At 38.3% G+C, this 26,357-nt stretch overlaps 1 protein-coding gene across 3 annotated transcripts in view; it reads left to right on the top strand.

Moving 5' to 3' along the window:
* Positions 1–26,357, top strand: part of LOC105481355 (fibroblast growth factor 13) — a 626,871-nt gene that overhangs the window by 493,488 nt on the left and 107,026 nt on the right. The gene's annotated exons all lie outside the window — the stretch shown is intronic.

Raw genomic sequence — 26,357 nt, forward strand, 5'->3', positions numbered from 1 at the left:
ACTAGGATTTGCACTGTGGGTTAGTATAGTTCATGGGTTGTTATTTGAAGCTGACTCTTGTGTTCATGCAGGTGAGCAGGAATCTTCCTGGCTGTTCTCTCTGCCCCTGTTACCCTCAGTGAAAATTAAAGGAAGCACAGTACATAGTGGTTGACAGGAATGAAGGTTTCCAACCTTCTAACTGTGGTGGGAGAGCTTCCTGTGTGGCATTTCCCCTCCTTCCTGAAACTCTTTACTATCGTAGGAAATGAGTGACTTGGGCAATTGCGATAGAGTTCAAACAATTGGATTCACTGAAGAACATTTTATGGAGGAGGAGGAGGAGGAAGACAAAATCTTGAAAACTCTAGGTTGAGAGAAACCATCAAGGGTATCCAGGTTAACCACTAAGCAGGCTTTTGAATCCCCTGACAGTATTCCAAATTGCCATCTCTGTGACCTTGGCAAAAAACTCCTCTCTTAGTGAGTTTCCACATAGGCAAAAACAAAAACAAAAATGAAAAATCTAAACAAACAAAACCTTATAGGGTTGTCGTAAAGATCAGAGAAAACATACTCCTGGAATATATTAGGTACCCAGTACATGTTTTAAAAATAGACTTTATTTTTAGAGCAGTTTTAGGTTCATAGCATAACTGATCATAAGGTACAGAGTTGACATATACCCTGGGATCCCCTGGATGGCCTCCCCCCTAGAAATATCCACCCACTGGAGTGGTACATTTGTTACAGTTGATGAACCTGATTATCACCTAAAGTCCATAGATTGCATAAGGGTTCGCTCTTGGTGTTGTACATTGTCTGGGTTTGGACAAATGTATAAAAGGCCATTATAGTATCATACAGAGGAGTTTCACTGCCCAAAAAATCCTCTGTGCTCCTCTAATTCATCTCTCCCTCCCCACCAACCCCTGGCAATGACTGATCTGTTTACTGCCTCCGTGGTTTTGACTTCCAGAATGTCATACAGTTGGAGTCACATGGAGTAACCTTTTCAGATTGGCTTCTTTCACTTAGTAAGATGCATTTAAAGTTCTGTGTATTTTCATGGCTTGATAGGTCATCTCTTTTAGCACTCTTTTATGCCATCGTCTGGATGTACCACACTTTAGTTATTCATTCACCTACTGAAGGACATCTTGGTTGCTTCTAAGTTTTGGCAACTATGAATAAAGCTGCTATAAACATCAGTTTGCAGGTTTTCGTGTGGATATTAGATTTCAACTCATTAGTACTCAGTATTGTTTAAATGAAAAATATATCTGTCCTTACTCCCATAAGTTCCTCCTTTCCATAAATTCTTCCCAAGGTGACGGATCAGTGCATCCAAGAGGCCCAATTTGCAGCAAAATGCTCATTAATTAGCCAAGAGGCTGCGGTGGCACAGCAAGTAAACAACGTACTACAAACCTGTTTACAGCAGCTTCTGCAGACATTTTAAAACAATTAAACTGTCAAGGGGGCCTGGAGACAGAGCTTTGCATTTTAATGGGAAATGATTAAATCTCAGGCATTATTGCCTTTGATGTGTCTGGGCTTTAAGAAGAGGGCAGAGTATTGATTGAGGCCTCCAGGAAGGCAGGAAGCTTACTTGTGCTGCTTGACCACAATGCAATGAAAGCTTGGAGATCTGTCACTTCTTGGGCTGGAATTAAAGGCCACTAGCCAAAAATTTAACTGGATTTGTCAGCTTCTGTTTAGTCGGACTCTGCCTGTAGGAACAGATGATAGATCATGACCTCCGGGGTATTATTCGTCGATTGGCAGAGAGAGAGAGAGAGAGAGAGAGCGAGCCCCTTGCTGATGGCATCTATCAGAAAAGGCTGAATGACACAGAGCCATGTGGTGACCTCAGTATTTACACTATCTGGATTAAAACCATTGTAAAGCAAGTGAAAGGCACCCATGTAGTCACTGCCTAAGTCAACTCATGCAAACTGCACTCTCACCTGTGAATATGTGTGTGCCACAGTTATGACAGACACGCAGTCTCAAACATCTAATGTATTCACCTTCTCTATTGAGTTGATCTATTTACAGGTGGTGGTCAGATCACATGTGGTTCTTACCCTCTAGCTACTCACAGTCCAGTAAGTGAGGGAACATGTAAGCAGCTGGGTACCATCCAGTACAACAATAGGTGTTGGGTACAGTGAGGGGACCAAGGAGGTCACATTCAAATTGAGAGATGTGGAGGGGCTGGCAGAAAATTTAAGGGGACAAGGACACTTCAAGCTGAGGGAAGTTCTTGAACAAACCTGTGGAGGTGTGAAAAAGCCTAGTACATTCCAAAAACCAAGTCTGGTAGTGTGGAACCTGAGTCCCCTGGTACTTTTTAAAGGATGGGGTGACCTTAGTCCTCAGGTTTAAAAACTGAAATCACGAAATAAATGATGACGTTATTGAAGTATAGCACCACATAACGCTACATAGAATAGGTGAGCACTACCATTGTCTGTGCCTTTCTATTGCTTAAAATCCTTCCATTTGTCATACTTCTTAAAAGTATGCCAATTGGAGGACAAGACACTTGCTTCCAAAATGAGAATACCTTTGTGAAAATTGACAAATTTGTGTGAATTAGCTTAATCAGATTGCTTTCCTCCACAACACCTGACCAAGACCAGCCACTCTGATGACTAGGAGAATAGGGGGAGGTGGAATGCAAAAGAAGGTAGGAGCATGGAGTACTGAGGGTGGAGAGGGCTCCTCTTGCAGTGGAATTACAGGCAGCTAAGGAGCAGCACAAAGGCCCTGCATGGCTGAGAATTAGTTTAGGGGAAAGGAAAGAGGATCGCAGAAATAAATCTTACCTGACTTGCAATTTGGCTCCATGCCAGCCCTCCTTTTGTTTATTTCTGTGCTGTCTAGACATCAATAGATTGAGCTGCTCCCATCCCTGGGGACCCCCTTTCCCACTACACTGACCAGTGCAGCCCCTGCAGGGCTATTATAAGAAGCTATGGCACATCTGAAAGAGTGAGTCTCTTGATTAGACCTCATAAGACCGCTCATATTAAGATGACTTAATTTTGTCCCTTGAGAAATACCTTTTTTTAAGAGCTCTTACATCGGCCAAGAAAGACTGCCTCCATATTAGGGTTTTCTATTTTTGTTTGAAGGAAATTGGCATCTCTCCTGTGTAAAGAGTTTAGTGAAGCCTAAATTCTTCCATTAGCCATTTTGGTTTGCAAACAGGGATCTGAATATATACAGCTTTTTACCTGGTGGCCTGAGCACTAGCTCAGCTTCCTAACCAAAGAACAACGGGGAATGCCCCATGGCCACATTCTGAATCTGATCATCTGTGCTTCTAAGCATGATTGACTAGTTAAAATAATGATTTTCTAGGGAACAGGACTGGCTACAGAATTTGCAGGGGTTCGTGCAAAACGAAAATGTAGAGACCCTTGTTCAAAAAATGGTTGGTTTCAAAATGGTGACAGCAAATCATTAAACCCAGTGCAGGGCCCTTCTCAAAACAGGGCCCTTTGCTGCTGCATAGGCCATGTGTCCAGGAGGTAGCCCTACCAAAGAACAGATATTTTGCCCTTTTGGTTTCTAAAGGCTCCTGTTGTTCAGGTCCCTGGGCTGTGGATGGCTATTGGGGTATAGGGGACGGTGTTTGATTTCAGGGCAGAACAAATTTTCTCCATCCTCTGCCTACTGCTGAAATCCCATCCTCAGAGCTAAACCAATTTTGTTGAGGCTGGATCCATTTGGGAGGGGCTGACATTTGCGGCTGTTGTCTGTTACACTCTTAGTGTTAGATGGAAAAGTGGAGGGAGAGAGCACAAGGCAATTTTGATTATGCGGAGAAGCTTATGAAAAAATATGTAAGTTTATGGAATGCTTTTGGATATACATTATCTTCCTTTCCATAGAGCACTGAATATGAGTATTGGGGCTTAATAAATATAGCTCCCCATGGGTGTTGGTAATTCTTCAATATTCATTGATAGTGACAATATTCAGAACTTGAGACAGATTTCCTTTCTCTCTGACTCAAGGGCAGTTTTCCCAGAGCCACACAGAAGGAGAATCCAATCTGTTCAATAGGAAAGACTCATTTGATCCCAGAATAACTTACATTTCCATTTCTATTTGAATTTTTAACAAAAATAGTGGGTCTTCCATAGAGCAAAAATTAAAAGTATGGCAATTTTGTTTCAGGGTTTGCTTTTTCTTAAAATTTTGATTCCTATATTAACACTATTGAGTGCTTCAGTAACGAGTATGGTGTAATGCTAAAATAGTCTGTTTCTTGCTCTTTGTTATAATTAGCTAAAAGCCTTTTCATAGGCTGCTCATAGATTTTCTGAATTTTTAACAAGGGACTTTGATATGAAAATATAATTTTGTGGCACAGAACTAAAAGTTCTGGTAGAATTTCAACATTTTACGAGTAATTGTTACGGAGGATTGAGCAACTATAATTCTTACAAATGTCTATTTTGCTTGTAGCATTTTCTATTCATCAATAATTCAATTTCAAAATAAAAGACACATTTCAACATCCCAAACGCTATCGGGGAGCCTTTCAGACTGTAAGATTCCTGACTGTGGGAGAAGTCTACCAAATAAGGCAGCTAGCTCCAAAAACTTCTCTAATGTGCTGAGGGATCCTGTTACAGACCGTTTTTCACAATTCTAGAAGGCAAAATAAAATCATATGCTTGGAAATAGTAAGTTTCAGCAAATAGTATAGGCAAAGCTTATGTCTGAGTCCAAGCAGTGGTCTGATTACTGCCAGAACAATACTGCTACATGATGAATCATTAATGATCTCGGAGAGTCATAATGGTCTGTCACTAATGCCCATTAATGATCTCTCTATACCGAGAGTATGAGCTTGATGTTTCTGGCCATTACCTTGGAGACTACTTTAGATATGCCTTAAACTTTCTCTGATATCCTCTCTCTCTGTGTCTGCTCCAAATGTAGACAGCAATTGTCTGGGTAGGACCAGCTTATAAAGAAGCATGGCTTTGTTAAGGAAGTCGTATTCAGGTAAGATTTATTTATGCAATGTTTTTGAAGGACATAGATTTGAATGTTTCTCCTGGACATTGATGACTTTGTAGAAATTAACAAAATTATACCAGGGATCTTTCTGCTGATATCTTTTTCTTTCTGGATGGGACAGGGGTTCTCGATTCCCTTTACCTCGGGATGTTTGACTGTTAAGAATAGATTCTTTTTGCAAAATGCATCATTTTTTTTTTCTAGGAGGAATTTAAAATATTAATTGTTATAAGAAAGTGAATGTGTTTTTCTGACCATTTGAAACTCTATTTGCATTTAGAAAATGGTGGCACTCACTGATTCAAGAGAGATTTCCTACTTCTAGATTTGCATTTACTCTATGCATACAGCACAAAACATTAATTTTAATTTCTAAAGAAAAAAGAGAATAAGTAATCATAATTGGCTTTTAATGTAGTTTTCTTTTAGCTTAGGGAAAGGAAAGAAAGAGAAGATGACACTTCGCTAAGGGAAGGTGGACACAATCACCCTTTAATTCTGAGAAACTTATTAGGTGTATCTTCAGGGAAATCACAGAAGATAGGCACTCCATAATGTCTCAGTGAAACTAGGAGAGTATCGGTTCCTCCATGGCGGCAAGGCAGATGCTGCAGATAGCTGATGGAACCAACGCCCAAGAGCTTCCAGCTCACGGGGAAAAAAACAAGCTGAGAGAAGGTTGCCGGAGCGACCAGTTTCAAGTCTCTTTAAAAAGAGCAGGACAGGGATTCTTTTGGAGGGTTGAAATCACTCCTCCAGCTACATTTTTAATGGGAAGTTTTTACATATAACTAATAAAAAATGGCATCATTTCTTGGAAAACTTTTTGCCAATCTTCGTATTGTCTGAATAAAGCCACCTCATGAAGCAAACACTTTCATGGAAAGCCTTTGCACTTCCTTTATCGTTGAACCTGAAAGGATCCCAGAGAACTCTAACCTTGCTACACGTTTTATTTTGGTAGAACATGTTGTCCAGATGAGTAATTATTCCTGGTGATTTTCTGTTTCCTCCAAATCTTTCCCTCTGTCCTGAAACTGCTGAGTAGCATGTGTTTATTCACGTAATTAACTGGGATTAATAGGCTTTCTCTTCTGAGTACCTCACAGGTTCTCCTGAGCTATCTGGAGTTCTCCTAGAGCATCCCCAAATGGAGATTTGGATTGATCTGTCATGTTACATGAGCATTGTTTATCTGATTGTTTTTAATTGGGTTCCCCATAAAAGTGAGAGAATAGAAAAAGCTTATTTGAAAGATTAGTACATCAAGGGCAATATTAGTGATGAAAATCATTACAGAATTTGTGAGATTGGTTCCACACTTAATGTTCTGATTATTTCCACAATTCATGTCTCTAAGAAACCCATTAGAGTTTTCACCTTCCAGGTGGGGGACAGTTTATAATCATTAAAGGAAGGAACTACAGACTATAGGCCTCTTTACTCAGGATACAGTATATATGGCTGAAACAACTACGCTCATCACTCTGCTTGAAAGTATTTGAGTGAAACACACACATTAATTCTTTGCTGAGTAAGATCTGTGACACAGGAAATTCTCACCAAACAATTATTTTATTGACATGTGAGTCTATGAATTGGAGACTGTCAAATTGCCATCTAAGCTGTTTTGTTAGATTCAAGCACAAACTAACTTTATGCTTACAATAGACTTCTAGGTTGATTGATGAAATGTTATAAATAGACATGTCCCTTTTTAATAAATATATGTTTGTGAGAAACTGAGCCCCTTTGCAGAAATGAATGCAAGCTATGGGACAGATTGGTAATGACTGAAAATGCTGCAGTTGCTCCTCTGAAAGAAATATGAAAGTATCTGATATAGCATAGGCTCTGAGTTCATAATAGAACAATGCAAATGAGATCAGGAGAAAGGATATGCAGCCAAAGAATGGCAAGTCGCAAGAAAGGTCACGTAGTTTATCTCTTAGCCTTCATATGGGAAAACACTTCAACCCTTGTACACAGATGAGACTGTCCCAGCCACCACATCCACAAGCTCGCTAAAGAACTCATTTCAGTAGCTCTCAAGGCAAGAACATCCACCCTAAGTTCTCCATCTCCAGTTAAGTCTGCTGCCTCTCATTTGATCCTCAGGGAAGCTAAAGAACAGACAGCAGCTGTGCTCTATGTAACCCTTCCCAGCCCAGAAGCCCTCATGATTATGCTTATTTAAGTTAAGGAACCCTAGTTTCTTTAGTTTACCCTTTCAATCTTGTTTTTAACCTACCTTATTTAGCTCACCCATTTACTTCTCTAAATGTTTTTGTCCTTGTTGTGTTCCCCTCTGCTTGTGCACAACTACTTCAGCTTTTTAAGGTCCTTTCATGTTCTTTTCTAAGTAATTATGAGTTTTTCTATTCAGTGGCTATTCCTACACCTGCCTAGTACTCCATGTATCATATTGACTTAGAGTTTCTCAAATAGCATATAAAGACAGATTTTCTTCTCTCAGGGAAGAAAACAATATATTTACGTATATATATATATATATTTGTATATATATTTGTGTATATATATAACACAATATATTTGTTAATAATTTCCTTAGCTGTAGGGACTTAGGAAACAATATGTTTACTAATTGTTTTTTATCAACAATTCCCTGTCCATTTTTCAGGGGCTGCAAATGTGTGCTTTCAACTCATTCCAAACATTGAGGCCATTATCACCTGGGCAGTGCCTCAAAGTGCTTTCTCATGATATGCAGTTCCAACTGCCTGGCCCTGGGCTCGTGCTTAGTATATACTCAGTGTTTGTTGAGTAACTGTATGTATCCAAAATGGCTGTATCGACCACTAGAAAATATTTCTTTATATTTTCTTTGGGCAAATGATTAAACGATCTAGCCGATCTTATAAAACAAAGCAAAAATGACCGTCTTCAATTTGGGTTTTTAGAATGTATAGTGGTAGTCTATATTTGTCTCTTGCCATTTGCCTTAGAAACTGGAGGCTTTGGAATTGAGAAAACTGTTGGAAGTGAAGACATCCAGGGTGGTAGAAAAATTCACCCCAGCAGTTAAGCTCTTGAGAAGGAAGGAGAGTATTCAAAAGGAAGCGAGTGCCTCCTGGGTAGAAAGAGTTCTGTGAGTTCGCCTTGGGATACCAGTCTCATGGGAGAAAAATGACTGTGCCATAACTTTTGTTTTCATTCCAGCAGGGCCACTGGGTATGGCCTAAAAGTTTAGGCATATCTCAATTGGCAGTATAAGTGTCTCTCGTTTTATAAAATACAATTGTTTCTATAAAATTATATGTAAATCAAATCCCACGTGAAATCCGCATGGGATGTGCAGTAAAGAAAGGAGCCTTTTTGTGAGTGTTTCTATAAAGTGAAGACTTATTTTATAATAGACATATTAAAAGGATTACTCTTTAATTTTTCCATTTGAAAGTCTGAGTTCTAAAATATCAGAATGAAAACAAGATATCTGCATTCTATTCAGAAAAAATTATTTGACCGAAGCTTGCTAAGCTTATGTATGCTTTAATGTAATAATGCCTCATTTGTGAGAATGTTAAAAATGGTTACATTTAAATCTGCTCACTTTGCTTTGGAAGTTTCTGAATAGCTTGTTGGTGTTTCTTACTATTTAGCAGCTTTATCTGATATGACATTCTATTATTGCCTTCCAAAATAGAATTTTTAAAAACTTTATCCAAAGGAGCCGTGAATAACTGGCATGGCCACTTACTTATGTAAATAGAGTATACGCATATCTCCTGGACCCAAAACTCTAATCTGTTACCATGCCAATTCCCTATATTTAGTTCAACACGCCGCTGAAATGTCTAAATATTGGCTCTTTCCCAATGTACTCCATCCTTTACTCTGTTCTTAGAGAATGAAGACTTATGATACAGGAACTTCGCCTTGCACAATAGAGTAGGTGTTATTTAGGCATATTCCGGGGCTCCAGAGCAGTCGGCCTTGGAGCTGTTTACTAGGACTCTTTCTGTGGTTGGTTATGTGTATGCATCTCTGTGTAAATACAAAACATAAGTGTTCTTTGTAATATTCATTGTTCCACTAATGCTTAACTGCGTAGCTGAAGAAGAGAAGATATTTTTCCAGCTCTAATACTAGCTAATAGGATAAAATCTAAATAAAGTCTCGAAATACCACATTCATCATGTCCCTTCCTTATATCAAAACCTTTACGGGCTTCACTTTGAATGCCAACTAGTGGGAGGCAGTGTTTGATGTCATTCTGTAAGCAAAGCCCACAATAGTCTGGCTCAACATACCTTTCTAGTCTTATCTCCTTCCTTTCCTACAAGAACTACTTCAGCCAATCCAATCGCCTCCTAGAGGAATTTGCCCAATTCATCAATGTATAATCTATGCAGTGCTCTCTCTGTGATGTGCTAGACACCGAGGAAGGTGCCAAGATGAAAGAATCATAGACCCTGCCTCCCAGGAAGGCACAGTCTGACTGCCCAGCTAGCTGATATCAGACACTCTATGATGAATGCTATAACCAAAATAACAAAAATGCAGCAGAGGACTAGAACTAGGAAAGATGCCCTCTGCTGGCTGGATTTGGGATAGCCTCATCGAGGAGGTATAAATTAACCAGGGACTTAAATGTATGTGAAAGTTTGGTTTGTGTCCTCTGAGATACCTTTCGTCTCCTGCCAACCAAATGAGATTTCTTCCCCTCTAGAACTCTCATAGTACTTACTGGCTAAACCAATCACATGACACTCATCCAAAACTTTCTTACATTGTTTTTACCTTTGTGCTCATGTTCCCCTCTGGATGATTCAATTCCTAGGAGGCAAGGCCCATATTCAACACTTTATTTCCCTAACTACTAATGATAGCACAGAACTACTAATGATAGTAATTACACATGTCATTTATGTGAAAAAAAAAAAAAAAAATCCTGGTTAGGTTCTGAGAATTCCTTGACTTAGTTAAACACTGCTATACAGTAGCATACCAAGATAATAAGACAGATGACAAAGCGACTCAAATTTACTACTACTGACTGGGAACTTCATTCCAAACCTTAATATAGTCTCCTGGGAAACTGCATTGGATTGCATACAAAATGTGAAGACTCCTTTGCCTTCTTTCATTCACTCAACAAATATGCGGTGAGAACCTACAATAGTCCAGGCAGTCTGCTAGCTTCTAGGTATGCAGTACTGAATAGAACATGGAACATATAGTCTAGAAGCAGTTCAAACAGCCTTTTGGTCCTTTTCCCCCAAGTCACATCATAACCCTGTCCTATATAGCTTTTCTCAATTTTTTTTGTCCCCTTGCGCTAAGCAAGTACTATATATCTTAGTACTCCAAAGGAAAACTGAGTCCAAAGACAAAATGTCAGGTTTTCATTTTTTTTTCCCTGTCCATACTATTTCATTCTCTGAGTATGTGATCCACTTGATCCTTGTTAAACAGTCTCTTGGCTCCTCTTCATTAAATAAAGTAATCTTAAATAACCACCCTACTGGTTAGACTGTGTGATCAAAAAATGAAAACTACCATTTGTTAAGTGTCAACTACAGCCCCTTCCCCAGCTTGTACACTGCACAGCTATAACTCATTCATACAGTAACTGCACAAGGTAGCTTATTGTTTTCCTCATTTTAATACTGAGGGAAACTGAGGCTCAGAGAGGTTACATAACATGACCAAGATTTCTGATTAATGAACACTGGAGCCAGTCTTCGGTTCATGTAATGCCATCCTATCCCAGATATAGTAGATTTTCAGCAAGTTTTGGTTTGTTCGTTGGTCGATTGTTACCATTCTGATTGAAAGATCTTTATATATTTTAAATTACAATATAAGAGTTTGTTAGTCTTTGGTAGCTGTTAATGTCAGGCATGTGTGTTTATGTTCCTAATAGCAATTACATGAATGCTTTATTCTTAACAGAAACAAAGCTATCATTTTGATGCTTAAACATTCTTTAAACATTTTTACATGAATACATATTGACAATTCACTTGTAAATAACACAAAAAGATTTAGAATCCCAGTTATAGTTTCTGTAAGATGCCCAGTTTCAAAGATCCAACTAAAAATAAGTGTCAGCTCATCTCAATAAAATAAAATAATCTGATTTTATAGACATATGAAAGCTGACTCATAACACTCATAACTCATGAAAATATCCAAAATCACATTTTGAGCATTAGCTTCAATGTTGTCTAACTACATTATTTCTATATGGGAAAATTCTGTATTCTGGGCTGAAAATTCTGCAACCCAGCTGTTCCCAAACTTTAGTGTGTGCCATCAATATCCTCTGTGAAACTGGCTAAAATTGAAGATTTCAAGCTGAGTTGGTTGGAGCCCAAGAATCTACATTTTAATAAGCGCTCCATGTGATTCTGATACAGGAAGACCATCCACATCTCACTCCTGTAAGTATTCTTCTGCACCAGTGACTCACTAGTCTTCATTGTTGTCCTCCCCTCATCCATCCATACACAAGCAGTTGTGTATTGCTTTTAAAGTTTTTTTTCAATTTAAGTGTAATTTATATAAAATAAAGTGCTCAGATGTTAAGTAGTTTTATCAGTATTTTCAAAATACACATATTCGTGCAATTTATTCCTCTTTTAAGATGTGGAATATTTTCATCACCCCAAAAAGCTTCCACATGCCTTTTCCTAGTCAACATTTCTCTGCCACCAGAAGAAACCATTCGACTTACTTCTATCACCATACGTTCGTTTTTCCTATTTTAGAACTTCATAGAATTGGAAACATTACATTTTGTGCTTTTTCATGTGTCTGGCTACTGTCATCCAGAATAATGTTTGTGAAATTCACCTGTTTTTCTGTGTATATCAGTAAGTCACTACATTTTATTGCTGACTAGTATCCATTGCATGAATATGCCAGTTTGTGTATCTATTCTCTCATTCAGAGATATCTGGATTGTTTCTGGCGTTTAGCTTAAATGATTAAAGCTGCTATAAATATTTTTTACAAATCTTTTTGTGGAGGAATGCTTTTATTTCTTTTGGACAAAAACCTAGCAGTGAAATTATTGGGTCATAAGGTTGATATAAGTTTAACTTTTTGAGTTACTGCCTAAGAATTTTCCCAAATGGCTGTCCTTTGTAGGGACATGGATGCAGCTGGAAACCATCATTCTTAGCAAACTATCACAAGAACAGAAAACCAAACACCGCATGTTCTCACTCATAGGTGGGAACTGAACAATGAGATCACTTGGACTCAGGAAGGGGAACATCACACACTGGGGCCTATCATGGGGAGGGGGCTCCCCATGATAGGCCCCAGTTTATATCCCCACCAGTGATGTATGAGAGTTCTGATTGTTCTTCATAACCATCAGCTTTTAGGGTTGTCAATTATTTTCATTCTATTCATTCTTGCATGTATATGGTAGCATTGCATCTTGGTGATAATTTGCATCTGCCTAATGACTAATGATGTTGAGTACTTTGTCATGTGCTTATTGGTAATTTGTACATATTCTTTAAAGAAGTATTTTTTCAAGTCTTTTGCCAATCTTTATTTTCTTATCTTATTGAGATGTTCACAATAGCTCTTTATTATATTTTTAATGTCTGTAGCATCTCTAGTGATATCTCTACTTCTATTTATTAATGATTCATTTTTTTATCCCTTTTCTTGGTCTGTCTTGCTAGCAGTTTAAAATTGTATTAATCTTTTCAAAGAACCAACTTTTGGATTTGGTGATTATCTCCATTTGTTTTCTTTTTTTTTCTTTTTTTTTTTTTTAATTTATTTATTATTATTATACTTTAAGTTGTAGGGTACATGTGCATAACGTGCAGGTTTGTTACATATGTATACTTGTGCCATGTTGGCGTGCTGCACCCATCAACTCGTCATTTACATCAGGTATAACTCCCAATGCAATCCCTCCCCCCGCCCCCCTCCCCATGATAGGCCCCTGTGTGTGATGTTCCCCTTCCTGAGTCCAAGTGATCTCATTGTTCAGTTGCCACCTATGAGTGAGAACATGCAGTGTTTGGTTTTCTGTTCTTGTGATAGTTTGCTAAGAATGATGGTTTCCAGCTGCATCCATGTCCCTACAAAGGACACAAACTCATCCTTTTTGATGGCTGCATAGTATTCCATGGTGTATATGTGCCACATTTTCTTAATCCAGTCTGTCACTGATGGACATTTGGGTTGATTCCAAGTCTTTGCTATTGTGAATACTGCTGCAATAAACATACGTGTGCATGTGTCTTTGTAGCAGCATAATTTATAATCCTTTGGGTATATACCCAGTAATGGGATGGCTGGGTCATATGGTACATCTAGTTCTAGATCCTTGAGGAATCGCCATACTGTTTTCCATAATGGTTGAACTAGTTTACAATCCCACCAACAGTGTAAAAGCGTTCCTATTTCTCCACATCCTCTCCAGCACCTGTTGTTTCCTGACTTTTTAATGATCGCCATTCTAACTGGTGTGAGATGGTATCTCATTGTGGTTTTGATTTGCATTTCTCTGATGGCCAGTGATGATGAGCATTTTTTCATGTGTCTGTTGGCTGTATGAATGTCTTCTTTTGAGAAATGTCTGTTCATATCCTTTGCCCACTTTTTGATGGGGTTGTTTGTTTTTTTCTTGTAAATTTGTTTGAGTTCTTTGTAGGTTCTGGATGTTAGCCCTTTGTCAGATGAGTAGATTGCAAAAATTTTCTCCCATTCTGTAGGTTGCCTGTTCACTCTGATGGTAGTTTCTTTTGCTGTGCAGAAGCTCTTTAGTTTAATGAGATCCCATTTGTCAATTTTGGCTTTTGCTGCCGTTGCTTTTGGTGTTTTAGACATGAAGTCTTTGCCCATGCCTATGTCCTGAATGGTACTACCTAGGTTTTCCTCTAGGATTTTTATGGTATTAGGTCTAACATTTAAGTCTCTAATCCATCTTGAATTAATTTTCGTATAAGGAGTAAGGAAATGATCCAGTTTCAGCTTTCTACTGATGGCTAGCCAATTTTCCCAGCACCATTTATTAAATAGGGAATCCTTTCCCCATTTCTTGTTTCTCTCAGGTTTGTCAAAGATCAGATGGCTGTAGATGTGTGGTATTATTTCTGAGGACTCTGTTCTGTTCCATTGGTCTATATCTCTGTTTTGGTACCAGTACTATGCTGTTTTGGTTACTGTAGCCTTGTAGTATAGTTTGAAGTCAGGTAGCGTGATGCCTCCAGCTTTGTCCTTTTGACTTAGGATTGTCTTGGAGATGCGGGCTCTTTTTTGGTTCCATATGAACTTTAAAGCAGTTTTTTCCAATTCTGTGAAGAAACTCATTGGTAGCTTGATGGGGATGGCATTGAATCTATAAATTACCTTGGGCAGTATGGCCATTTTCACTATATTAATTCTTCCTATCCATGAGCATGGTATGTTCTTCCATTTGTTTGTGTCCTCTTTGATTTCACTGAGCAGTGGTTTGTAGTTCTCCTTGAAGAGGTCCTTTACATCCCTTGTAAGTTGGATTCCTAGGTATTTGATTCTCTTTGAAGCAATTGTGAATGGAAGTTCATTCCTGATTTGGCTCTCTGTTTGTCTGTTACTGGTGTATAAGAATGCTTGTGATTTTTGCACATTAATTTTGTATCCTGAGACTTTGCTGAAGTTGCTTATCAGCTTAAGGAGATTTTGGGCTGAGACAATGGGGTTTTCTAAATATACAATCATGTCATCTGCAAACAGGGACAATTTGACTTCTTCTTTTCCTAACTGAATACCCTTGATTTCTTTCTCTTGCCTGATTGCCCCAGCCAGAACTTCCAACACTATGTTGAATAGGAGTGGTGAGAGAGGGCATCCCTTTCTTGTGCCAGTTTTCAAAGGGAATTTTTCCAGTTTTTGCCCATTCAGTATGATATTGGCTGTGGGTTTGTCATAAATAGCTCTTATTATTTTGAGGTACGTTCCATCAATACCGAATTTATTGAGCGTTTTTAGCATGAAGGGCTGTTGAATTTTGTCAAAAGCCTTTTCTGCATCTATTGAGATAATCATGTGGTTCTTGTCTTTGGTTCTGTTTATATGCTGGATTATGTTTATTGATTTGCGAATGTTGAACCAGCCTTGCATCCCAGGGATGAAGCCCACTTGATCGTGGTGGATAAGCTTTTTGATGTGTTGCTGAATCCGGTTTGCCAGTATTTTATTGAGGATTTTTGCATCGATGTTCATCAGGGATATTGGTCTAAAATTCTCTTTTTTTGTTGTGTCTCTGCCAGGCTTTGGTATCAGGATGATGTTGGCCTCATAAAATGAGTTAGGGAGGATTCCCTCTTTTTCTATTGATTGGAATAGTTTCAGAAGGAATGGTACCAACTCCTCCTTGTACCTCTGGTAGAATTCAGCTGTGAATCCATCTGGTCCTGGACTTTTTTTGGTTGGTAGGCTATTAATTATTGCCTCAATTTCAGAGCCTGCTATTGGTCTATTCAGGGATTCAACTTCTTCCTGGTTTAGTCTTGGAAGAGTGTAATTGTCCAGGAAACTATCCATTTCTTCTAGATTTTCCAGTTTATTTGCATAGAGGTGTTTATAGTATTCTCTGATGGTACTTTGTATTTCTGTGGGGTTGGTGGTGATATCCCCTTTATCATTTTTAATTGCGTCGATTTGATTCTTCTCTCTTTTCTTCTTTATTAGTCTTGCTAGTGGTCTGTCAATTTTGTTGATCTTTTCAAAAAACCAACTCCTGGATTCATTGATTTTTTGGAGAGTTTTTTGTGTCTCTATCTCCTTCAGTTCTGCTCTGATCTTAGTTATCTCTTGCCTTCTGCTAGCTTTCGAATGTGTTTGCTCTTGCTTCTCTAGTTCTTTTAATTGCGATGTTAGAGTGTCAATTTTAGATCTTTCCTGCTTTCTCTTGTGGGCATTTAGTGCTATAAATTTCCCTCTACACACTGCTTTAAATGTGTCCCAGAGATTCTGGTATGTTGTATCTTTGTTCTCATTGGTTTCAAAGAACATCTTTATTTCTGCCTTCATTTCGTTATGTACCCAGTAGTCATTCAGGAGCAGGTTGTTCAGTTTCCATGTAGTTGAGCGGTTTTGATTGAGTTTCTTAGTCCTGAGTTCTAGTTTGATTGCACTGTGGTCTGAGAGACAGTTTGTTATAATTTCTGTTCTTGTACATTTGCTGAGGAGTGCTTTACTTCCAATTACGTGGTCGACTTTGGAGTAAGTACAATGTGGTGCTGAGAAGAATGTATATTCTGTTGATTTGGGGCGGAGAGTTCTATAGATGTCTATTAGGTCTGCTTGCTGCAGAGATGAGTTCAATTCCTGGATATGCTTGTTAACTTTCTGTCTCGTTGATCTGTCTAATGTTGACAGTGGAGTGTTGAAGTCTCCCATTATTATTGTATGGGAGTCTAAGTCTCTTTGTAAGTCTCTAAGGACTTGCTTGATGAATCTGGGTGCTCCTGTATTGGGTGCATATATATTTAGGATAGTTAGCTCTTCCTGTTGAATTGATCCCTTTACCATTATGTAATGGCCTTCTTTGTCTCTTTTGATCTTTGATGGTTTAAAGTCTGTTTTATCAGAGACTAGTATTGCAACCCCCGCTTTTTTTTGTTCTCCATTTGCTTGGTAAATCTTCCTCCATCCCTTTATTTTGAGCCTATGTATGTCTCTGCGTGTGAGATGGGTCTCCTGAATACAGCAGACTGATGGGTCTTGACTCTTTATCCAGTTTGCCAGTCTGTGTCTCTTAATTGGAGCATTTAGTCCATTTACATTTAAGGTTAAGATTGTTATGTGTGAACTTGATCCTGCCATTATGATATTAACTGGTTATTTTGCTCGTTAGTTGATGCAGTTTCTTCCTAGCCTCGATGGTCTTTACATTTTGGCATGTTTTTGCAATGGCTGGTACCGGTTGTTCCTTTCCATGTTTAGTGCTTCCTTCAGGGTCTCTTGTAAGGCAGGCCTGGTGGTGACAAAATCTCTAAGCATTTGCTTATCTGTAAAGGATTTTATTTCTCCTTCACTGATGAAACTTAGTTTGGCTGGATATGAAATTCTGGGTTGAAAATTCTTTTCTTTAAGAATGTTGAATATTGGCCCCCACTCTCTTCTGGCTTGGAGAGTTTCTGCCGAGAGATCTGCTGTTAGTCTGATGGGCTTCCCTTTGTGGGTAACCCGACCTTTCTCTCTGGCTGCCCTTAAGATTTTTTCCTTCATTTCAACTTTGGTGAATCTGGCAATTATGTGTCTTGGAGTTGCTCTTCTCGAGGAGTATCTTTGTGGCGTTCTCTGTATTTCCTGGATTTGAATGTTGGCCTGCCCTACTAGGTTGGGGAAGTTCTCCTGGATGATATCCTGAAGAGTGTTTTCCAACTTGGTTCCATTTTCCCCCTCACTTTCAGGCACCCCAATCAGACGTAGATTTGGTCTTTTTACATAATCCCATACTTCTTGCAGGCTTTGTTCATTTCTTTTTCTTCTTTTTTCTTTTGGTTTCTCTTCTCGCTTCATTTCATTCATTTGATCCTCAATCGCTGATACTCTTTCTTCCAGTTGATCGAGTCGGTTACTGAAGCTTGTGCATTTGTCACGTATTTCTCGTGTCATGGTTTTCATCTCTTTCATTTCGTTTATGACCTTCTCTGCATTAATTACTCTAGCCATCAATTCTTCCACTTTTTTTTCAAGATTTTTAGTTTCTTTGCGCTGGGTACGTAATTCCTCCTTTAGCTCTGAGAAATTTGATGGACTGAAGCCTTCTTCTCTCATCTCGTCAAAGTCATTCTCCGTCCAGCTTTGATCCGTTGCTGGCGATGAGCTGCGCTCCTTTGCCGGGGGAGATGCGCTCTTATTTTTTGAATTTCCAGCTTTTCTGCCCTGCTTTTTCCCCATCTTTGTGGTTTTATCTGCCTCTGGTCTTTGATGATGGTGATGTACTGATGGGGTTTTGGTGTAGGTGTCCTTCCTGTTTGATAGTTTTCCTTCTAACAGTCAGGACCCTCAGCTGTAGGTCTGTTGGAGATTGCTTGAGGTCCACTCCAGACCCTGTTTGCCTGGGTATCAGCAGCAGAGGCTGCAGAAGATAGAATATTGCTGAACAGCGAGTGTACCTGTCTGATTCTTGCTTTGGAAGCTTCCTCTCAGGGGTGTACTCCACCCTGTGAGGTGTGGGGTGTCAGACTGCCCCTAGTGGGGGATGTCTCCCAGTTAGGCTACTCAGGGGTCAGGGACCCACTTGAGCAGGGAGTCAGTCCCTTCTCAGATCTCAACCTCCGTGTTTGGAGATCCACTGCTCTCTTCAAAGCTGTCAGACAGAGTCGTTTGCGTCTGCAGAGGTTTCGGCTGTGTTTGCTATTGCCCTGTCCCCAGAGGTGGAGTCTCCAGAGACAGGCAGGTTTCCTTGAGCTGCTGTGAGCTCCACCCAGTTCGAGCTTCTCAGCAGCTTTGTTTACCTACCTAAGCCTCAGCAATGGCGGGCGCCCCTCCCCCAGCCTCGCTGCTGCCTTGCCGGTAGATCACAGACTGCTGTGCTAGCAATGAGGGAGGCTCCGTGGGTGTGGGCCCTCCCGGCCAGGTGTGGGATATGATCTCCTGGTGTGCCTGTTTGCTTAAAGCGCAGTATTGGGGTGGGAGTTACCCGATTTTCCAGGTGTGTGTCTCAGTTCCCCTGGCTAGGAAAAGGGATTCCCTTCCCCCTTGCGCTTCCCAGGTGAGGCAATGCCTCGCCCTGCTTCAGCTCTTGCTGGTCGGGCTGCAGCAGCTGACCAGCACCGATCGTCCGGCACTCCCCAGTGAGATGAACCCAGTACCTCAGTTGAAAATGCAGAAATCGCTGGTCTCCTGTGTCGCTGGCGCTGGGAGTTGGAGACTGGAGCTGTTCCTATTCGGCCATCTTGCTCCGCCCCCCTGTTTTCTGTCTTTGATTTCCTTTCTCATTTTTATTACTTCTTCCTACTTTTTTGGGTTTAATTAGTTTTTTTTTTTTCGTTTCTTAAGGTGGAAACATAAATCATTTATTTTATAACTTTCTTCTTTTTGAGTGAAGGCATTTGAAGGTACACATTTTCCTATAATAACAGCTTTACATTAACTTCATTGTTTTGATATATTGTACTTTATCATTCAAGTCAACCTATTTTCTAACTTTCTTTTTGAATTTTTTTTACTCATGACTTATTTAGATATATAATGTTTGATTTCTTATTATGGGGGTGGTCTATGTGCATTCTGGATGTTAATTCCAAATTTGATATTTGGCAGTCAGATAACATTCTGTTTGATTTCTTATGAATGCATTTAAATTTGGGTTGTGGCTCAGCTTATGGTTTACTTGGTGACTATTTCATGTGAATTAATGTGTTATTTGCTGTTGGTCAGTTCTATAAGTTTATATCAGGTCAAATTGATTGACAGTGTTTTTCAATTCTTCTATATTCTGACTTTGAATACAATTTCTGTCAATTCTTGAAAGATGCATATTACAACTCCCAACTATGATTATGGATTTACCTATGTTTTCTTTTAGTGTTATCAATTTTTTGCTTCAAGTATGTAGTGCCTTTGTTAGTAGGTACACACATGTATAGGAATTTGTGTATTATTTATTAATTGACCATTTTATTATTATGACATTTCCCCCATTATCTCTGATAATATTCTTCACCATGAAGTCCACCTTGTCTAATAGTTATACAGTCACAATCTTTGTTAGGATTAGTGTTTGCAATGTGTATGTTTTCTATCTTTTGACTGTTATTCTTTATGTTTAATGTCTGTTTCCTGTAAGCAATATGTAATTGAGTCTCTCTTCTTCTAGCTCCCAAATTCTTTTATTTTGTTTTTTAGTCAATTTTATTGTAATGGTTCATGTGTTTGGATATAAATCTTCCATTTTAGTATTTGAGTTCTATTTGTCCCATCTTCTCTGTGTCCCTCTATTTTTCTTTTTAAATGTTTCGGGGGTGAATCAAATAACTTTTACATTACATTATTTTTATTATTTTTAGCATTTCTCAAGATTACAATATGCATCTTTAAATTATCTCTGCTACTTTCAAAACATATTGTATTACTTCACAAGCAAGGTAAGACATTTACAACATTATTCTTCCAATTTTCTTACAACCTTCATGATTGTTTTCTCATATTTTATTCTCTATGTGCTATAAACCTCTCATTATAATTCTATTATTTTTTAATAGCAGTCAATACACATTGATGTAATTTCTGTATACATGCACACATTATTTTTAAAATAAAGATCTTTAATATTTTACCAATTTATTTACTCTTGGTGTTTTTCATTTCTTCCTCCAGGATTGGATTTTTATACGATATAATTTTCCTTCATTATAAAGAACAGTTTTTGTTCATTTATTTTAGTGTATACCTGCTGGAGAAAAATTCTTTGTTTCTTTTCTTCTGAAAACTTATTTCTTTTACCTTTATCTCTGAAACATATTTTTGCTGGATATGTAAGTCAAGTTTGGCAGATTTTATTTTTCTTTCAGCACTTTAAAGATGAGATATTTCATTGTCTTCTGTCCCTCATTGTTTTGGTCAGAAGTTATATATCTCTCTTATTGTAGTCCCACTGTAGGTAGTGTTTCTGTTTTCTCTGCCTGCTTCCAAGATTTTCTCATTATCTTTGGTTTTTAGCAGTTTGACTATGATATGTTTAGCTGTTTTTTGTTTGTTTTATTAGTCTTGTTTGATATTCTCTGAGATTCTTAGATATATAAGATGTTATCTTTCATTAATTTTGAAAAATTCTTGGCCATTATCCCCTCACATACTTCTGCTTGATTCTCTCTTCTCCTGAGACTCCAAATTACTCATCTGCCAGATGGTTTGCTATTGTCCCACAGATATCACACACTGTTCCGTTTTTTTTTTTTTAACTGTTTTATTTCTTTCGTTGCATTTGGATACTTTGTTTCCAAAGTATCCAAGTCACAAATTCCTTTCTCTACTATATTCAGTCAACTGATTAGCCCTTAAAAAGAATTCATCTCTGACATTCTACATTTTATTTCTAGCTTTTCAATTTTTTCTCTATTTGTACTTTCCATCGCAATACATAAATTATACATTTATTCAAGTATGTTATTTGCTTTTCTCACTAGACCTTTTAAAATATGTATCATAGTTATTTTATAGTCCTGTTTGATAATCCCATAACCTGGGCCATCTCAGACTCAGATCTATCATTTGAGTATGTTTCATATATTCTTCCTTTTTTTGTAAGTCTTTTCTTGTTTATCTAATTTCTATTTGAAGGCAAGTCACTATGTGTAAAAGAACAGAAACTGAGGTAAATTATGTCAATGTCCAAAAATAAGAATACTTTTTCTTCTATTAGGTCATTAGTATTTTGTTTGGGATCAATCTACTCTTAGATTGATCTGGATCTGAGCTTTAGTGACATTCAGTTCACCACAGACTTTACCTTATTTAAGAGCAGGATCACCATCTTATCTACAGCAATGCTTTAGCTATGAGTACCTGGATGGTTTGTCTCTGTTCTCTTAACACCATTCTTCTACAAGCTCTGTGTTCCATAACACAGGCAGGAGGGTGCGTTCTCTCTTATATTTTTTACCCTTCACAACAGTAGAGGGTCAATGGTGTCTCTCAGATGTTATTCCTAGCCTTCCTGTACCATGCACCTAGGACTGGGAGAGGAGGTCCCTCTCAGCCCTCATTCCCCTCTCCCAGTAGTAGATGGTCACTATTTCCTACTCATTGTAAAGCCTAGAGTGTGGGAGGGTTTTAACTCATACTTTCTGAAATGTGTTTACTAGCATATATTAGACTTGTGCCTGAGTACCATTATCGCAAAAGTATGCGAACTCAATATAATGTAAATAAAACATCCACCAGTCACATAATATTCCAGAACTCTGTGCATACTTGACTAAGCAATAATTACACATATTGCCTGGTTAAACCCAGTCTCCAATTTGGATACCAGAGTTTGTTCTTGGTAAATTTTAAATGAAAATAGTCTTTAAAGATTCAAGGGGCAATGGCTCAAGGGATGGAGTACTCAAGGAATGGGAGATACTCCCCAATTACATCTAGATGAGAGATGGCTTCCACTCTGAAACTCTGGATAACCAGGAGTTATAACCCACAGAGCCAAAACAAGAAAGTTGCAAAAATTGTATCACTTAGAGTGGAATATTATCAAATAAGCCATTCCATGATGGATTATGGTTTATAAAAGGCTTTGATCTAATATAAATGTATTTATATTTTGCTGCATGTAAGGACCCTCATCAGAGTATTAATTCACGCATTTTTCTTTAGTTTTTGCTAAGTTTGACTTTGGAAAGGATAATATAATATGAAAATACTGGATGAATAAAAGTCACTGTTAACATATAAGTTTTCCCATCTGTCTTCTTTTTCATATCTATTGTTACGACCTTTTGAACTTGGGAGACATTTTTTGCACACAATCGAAATAAGGAGTTACATGAAAGTAATGTCCAAAGATGAAAGCATAAAATTGCAGAACGTATATGTTTTTCCATCTCTTTATTGTTCATGTTCACCATAATGCTTTGGGGAGCATTCTTTATGGGCTATACTTTCAAACATCTAATTGAAAGACAAGAAAATATTAATCATTAGCCTAGTTCCACGTTTTTCCTAGGTACATTTCCTTAGTAGAGTACAAAGAATGTATTAGCTTCACATCAATCCTATGTATTTCTAGGGTAAATCTAGAACTCTTCTCCCATATAATTAAATAGGGTGGATTTGTTCCACAGTTATTTTCTCTATGCATCTCATTGTATTTCATCGTGTAGAAAGTAATGTGATTATGGGCTTTAGTCAGAATGTTATTTTGTTCACTTAAGATTCATTCTCAGGAAGGTTGAACAAATTTGAATTTCATATGATAGCTTTCTTTATGTGCTTCAGTAACTCTCTCCCTTTATATAAGAGAAAATCTTCTTGTTGAAGAGATCTACAGATCTCCCCGGTGCCTGTGGGGCCTGAACTAGCAGCAGGGGGGGGCTTCAGTCAAGGCTACTGCTTCCTGTGCCTCATTAATAGGGGTGCTATGCATATTTCCCAGGGAGAGTGTTGGTGTTGTAGTTACTAACCCTTCTAGATATTTGATACCGAGTAAAATTTGCCTAATTTCCTAAAGCCTCTGAGTTTTTAAAAAAATGAATCTTACTCCTTTTCTTTATGTGATATCGAGCAAGTTACTTAGTCTTTCTGAGCATCACTTTCCGTATCAGAAAAAATTGAGATACACATAATACCTACTTTGAAGGATTATTGTAATGATTACAGATATGGTTTATAATGAGCTTGGTACTTGGTAGGCACTTACCAAATATGAGCTGTCATTATGGCAGCAAAGCAGAGTGTTAAAAGTAGGGACTCCAGATCCAGACTGTGACCAAATCCTGGTTCTGATATGTACTAGCCGCTATTTGGGCAAATTGCTTAACCTCCCTACCTCTCAGTTTTATCATCCAAAAGTTAGGAGTAATAACAGTACCTACCTCATCAGTAGGATTAGGTTAAGTAATACATGTGTAAGACCCGTGTTTGGTGCATAGAGTAAGTGCAATATATGTATTTGCTGTTATTCTTCTCCATTTCAGACAGCCCATACTAGGGCAAGTTGAGGAGATGGAAGACCATTAGAGGTCTTAACTGAGTATCAGTCATCTCAGTTGGTCTACAGTAGATAAGAGATTATGACTTTTTGTGAAAATGTATGTGCAGATAAAGCTGTCTTTAGTAGTATATGTATATCAACAAGAAGAATAACAAATGCAGCAATTACAATGTATTAAGTGTGTACTACAAGTGAAGCACATGCTAAACTCTTTACAAATATTAACCATTTAGTTCTCCCAGTTACCCTAGGAGGTAGACACTACAGTGATTTAAATTTCACAACAGAAAATATTGAAGATCAGAGAGGTTAAATAGCATTCTAAAGTCACGTATCTAGTGTGTCACTGGATTGAGATTCACAATTAAGCTTCCTAGTGATAACGCCCATGCTCTTAACCACTCTGCCATATAGTCCACTGTCTTCTGCACTAAGTGGGAAGCTTACCCCAGGGCTTCACGATTCCTGTGCTGCATGATTTTTTTTTTTTTTGTTCAGTTTGATGTAGCAACTGAAAACCCTCATGACTATTGTCTTTTTGATTCGTGGTGGACTAATTAAATTCAAAGAACTTTCATGTCCATGGGCCTTGGAGGTCATATAACCTAGATCGGTCATTTTATCAGTGTGGAAGTAGATGCCCAGAGTATAGATGGAGCTTTCCTGAAGTTTAAGACTAGTTGGTAGGAAAACTGGTACTCAAATCCCAGGATGTTTGTTTCCATCATTCCACCAAGCGTGTAGTTTGAAAAATGGCAATGACAATGCAACTTGTATACAGCTCAATGCTGTTTCTAGTTATGTGCAAACCCATAACAAATGTTACCTTATTATAATGCCTAGCCCTTACTTTTGCAAATGCAAAGTCATGCTTTGTTCATTACCAATAATATAATATTTTTACAGGAGGGGGTGAGCGGGGAGGAACTTCAAGCTTCCTGAGTACCTAAAAGTAAATATCAGTACAAATACATGCCAAATACCGTTAGGAAAATATCCATTATATTATCAATACTCTTTGCCCTAAATGGCATTTCTCTACTGCAATCATGAACACAATCTGCAGCCAGCTTCCCCGAAGAAGTACAGACTTGAAATTCATAATGTCTGGTGCTGGCACTCTTAATACTGAAAAATCTTACCGTACTGCTTAGGAAGAACAAGTGTGCAGTTTCTGATCGAATGAGACATAAAGGAGCTGTTCTTGACCCATTTTGACTCCTCGTGCACTGGCTTTTAAATCCAGGGAGTTGTATCCCCTGGGTAAATAACCGTATCATGGCCTTCAGTAGTCTTTACTTGTTGCTTTTCTATTAGCAGTGACGAAGGATGTGCATGCTTCTCCTATACAACTATTGGTGCAGTATTATTTATGTACTCAAGATGGTCCTCTTAACTCCAGAAATGATAAAGTTAGAGGGAAAAAAAGAATGAGTAAAAAATAGACCTTATTTTACATACATCTTTGGAGCCCCATAGTACCGCATTACTTATTTCCCCATAGTTCGAATTAAGTAGAAACTTTGTTCAGACCAGATGGTCTCTGAGGTGGTTTCCAGATCAAGGTAAGAAATGAAGCAAACCGTAAGTTGTAAAACATGTTGAACCATAGCTCACAAAATAGATAAATTGAAGCCAACTATGATGTGCAAGACATACGAAACTCCAAATATTTTTAATAAACTTATAAAAATGTTTTGAAAAATTTTAGGTTTACAGAAAAGTTGCAAATATAGTCCAGAGAATTCATATATACCCTTCATCTAGGTTTTCCTAAAGTTAACATACATCCGTCAAAACTAAGAAATCAACACTTGTACATTATTATCAACTAAACCCCTGACTTTATTTGGATTTCCCCAAGTTTTCCACTGAGGCCCTTTTTCTGTTCCAGGATTCAATCCAGGATAGCACAGTGCATTTAGTCATTATGTCTCCTCAGTCTCCTCTGGTTTGTGAGAGTTTCTTTGCTTTTTATTGGTTTTTAGCTCAGACTGTTTTAATAGTAATTCCACATGGCTTATGCGTCCTAAAGATAAGACCACTGACTAGTCCAGCAATTTGCCTAGTTTACGAATTCCAACCTGCATTGTTAAGTACCATACTTAAAAACTTCTGTCCTACAATGAATTACCTTTGACTAACCCCAGCCTTGAAAACCCTGTAAGTACTCTTTGCTAACTCCTCCTTTTTAACATAGTACTGAGACTCTGTCAAGGGGGACTTTCTCTTGCTTAGTATGTTTCACATACCCGGCTTTGTATGATCAGCAGGTTTCTCTGGTAGTCTTTGTGTGAGGGCTTTGACAAAAGGGTCTATGATGATACTATTCAATCATCTACTAAATGCAAGAATCCCTTCCACAACATCTGATTGGTACTGGCACAGGTCTGTGTGATCCCATGGCCCCTCTATGAACATTGCCAGTGACAAGACATTGATGACCTTTCAAGATAGTCCGTGCTACCTATTTTTAGACAATCCCTATTGTTGGAAATGTCTTCATCAAAATGAACCCTAATCTATTTCCTTGCAGCTTCTCTTCATTCGTCCTATTTCTGTCTTCCAGAAAATCAAAATATGGGATGGAAAGTAAGCTCCGTGCACAGTTCCACTCAAGTGGTATGCAAGGAGTTGGACACAGTTGGGTGGTCCTAGCTTTGTTCACATCGTGTCACTTGTTAGTTGT

This window comes from Macaca nemestrina, chromosome X (genome assembly GCF_043159975.1).
Source record: "Macaca nemestrina isolate mMacNem1 chromosome X, mMacNem.hap1, whole genome shotgun sequence".
NCBI classification, from domain to species: Eukaryota; Metazoa; Chordata; class Mammalia; order Primates; family Cercopithecidae; genus Macaca; species Macaca nemestrina.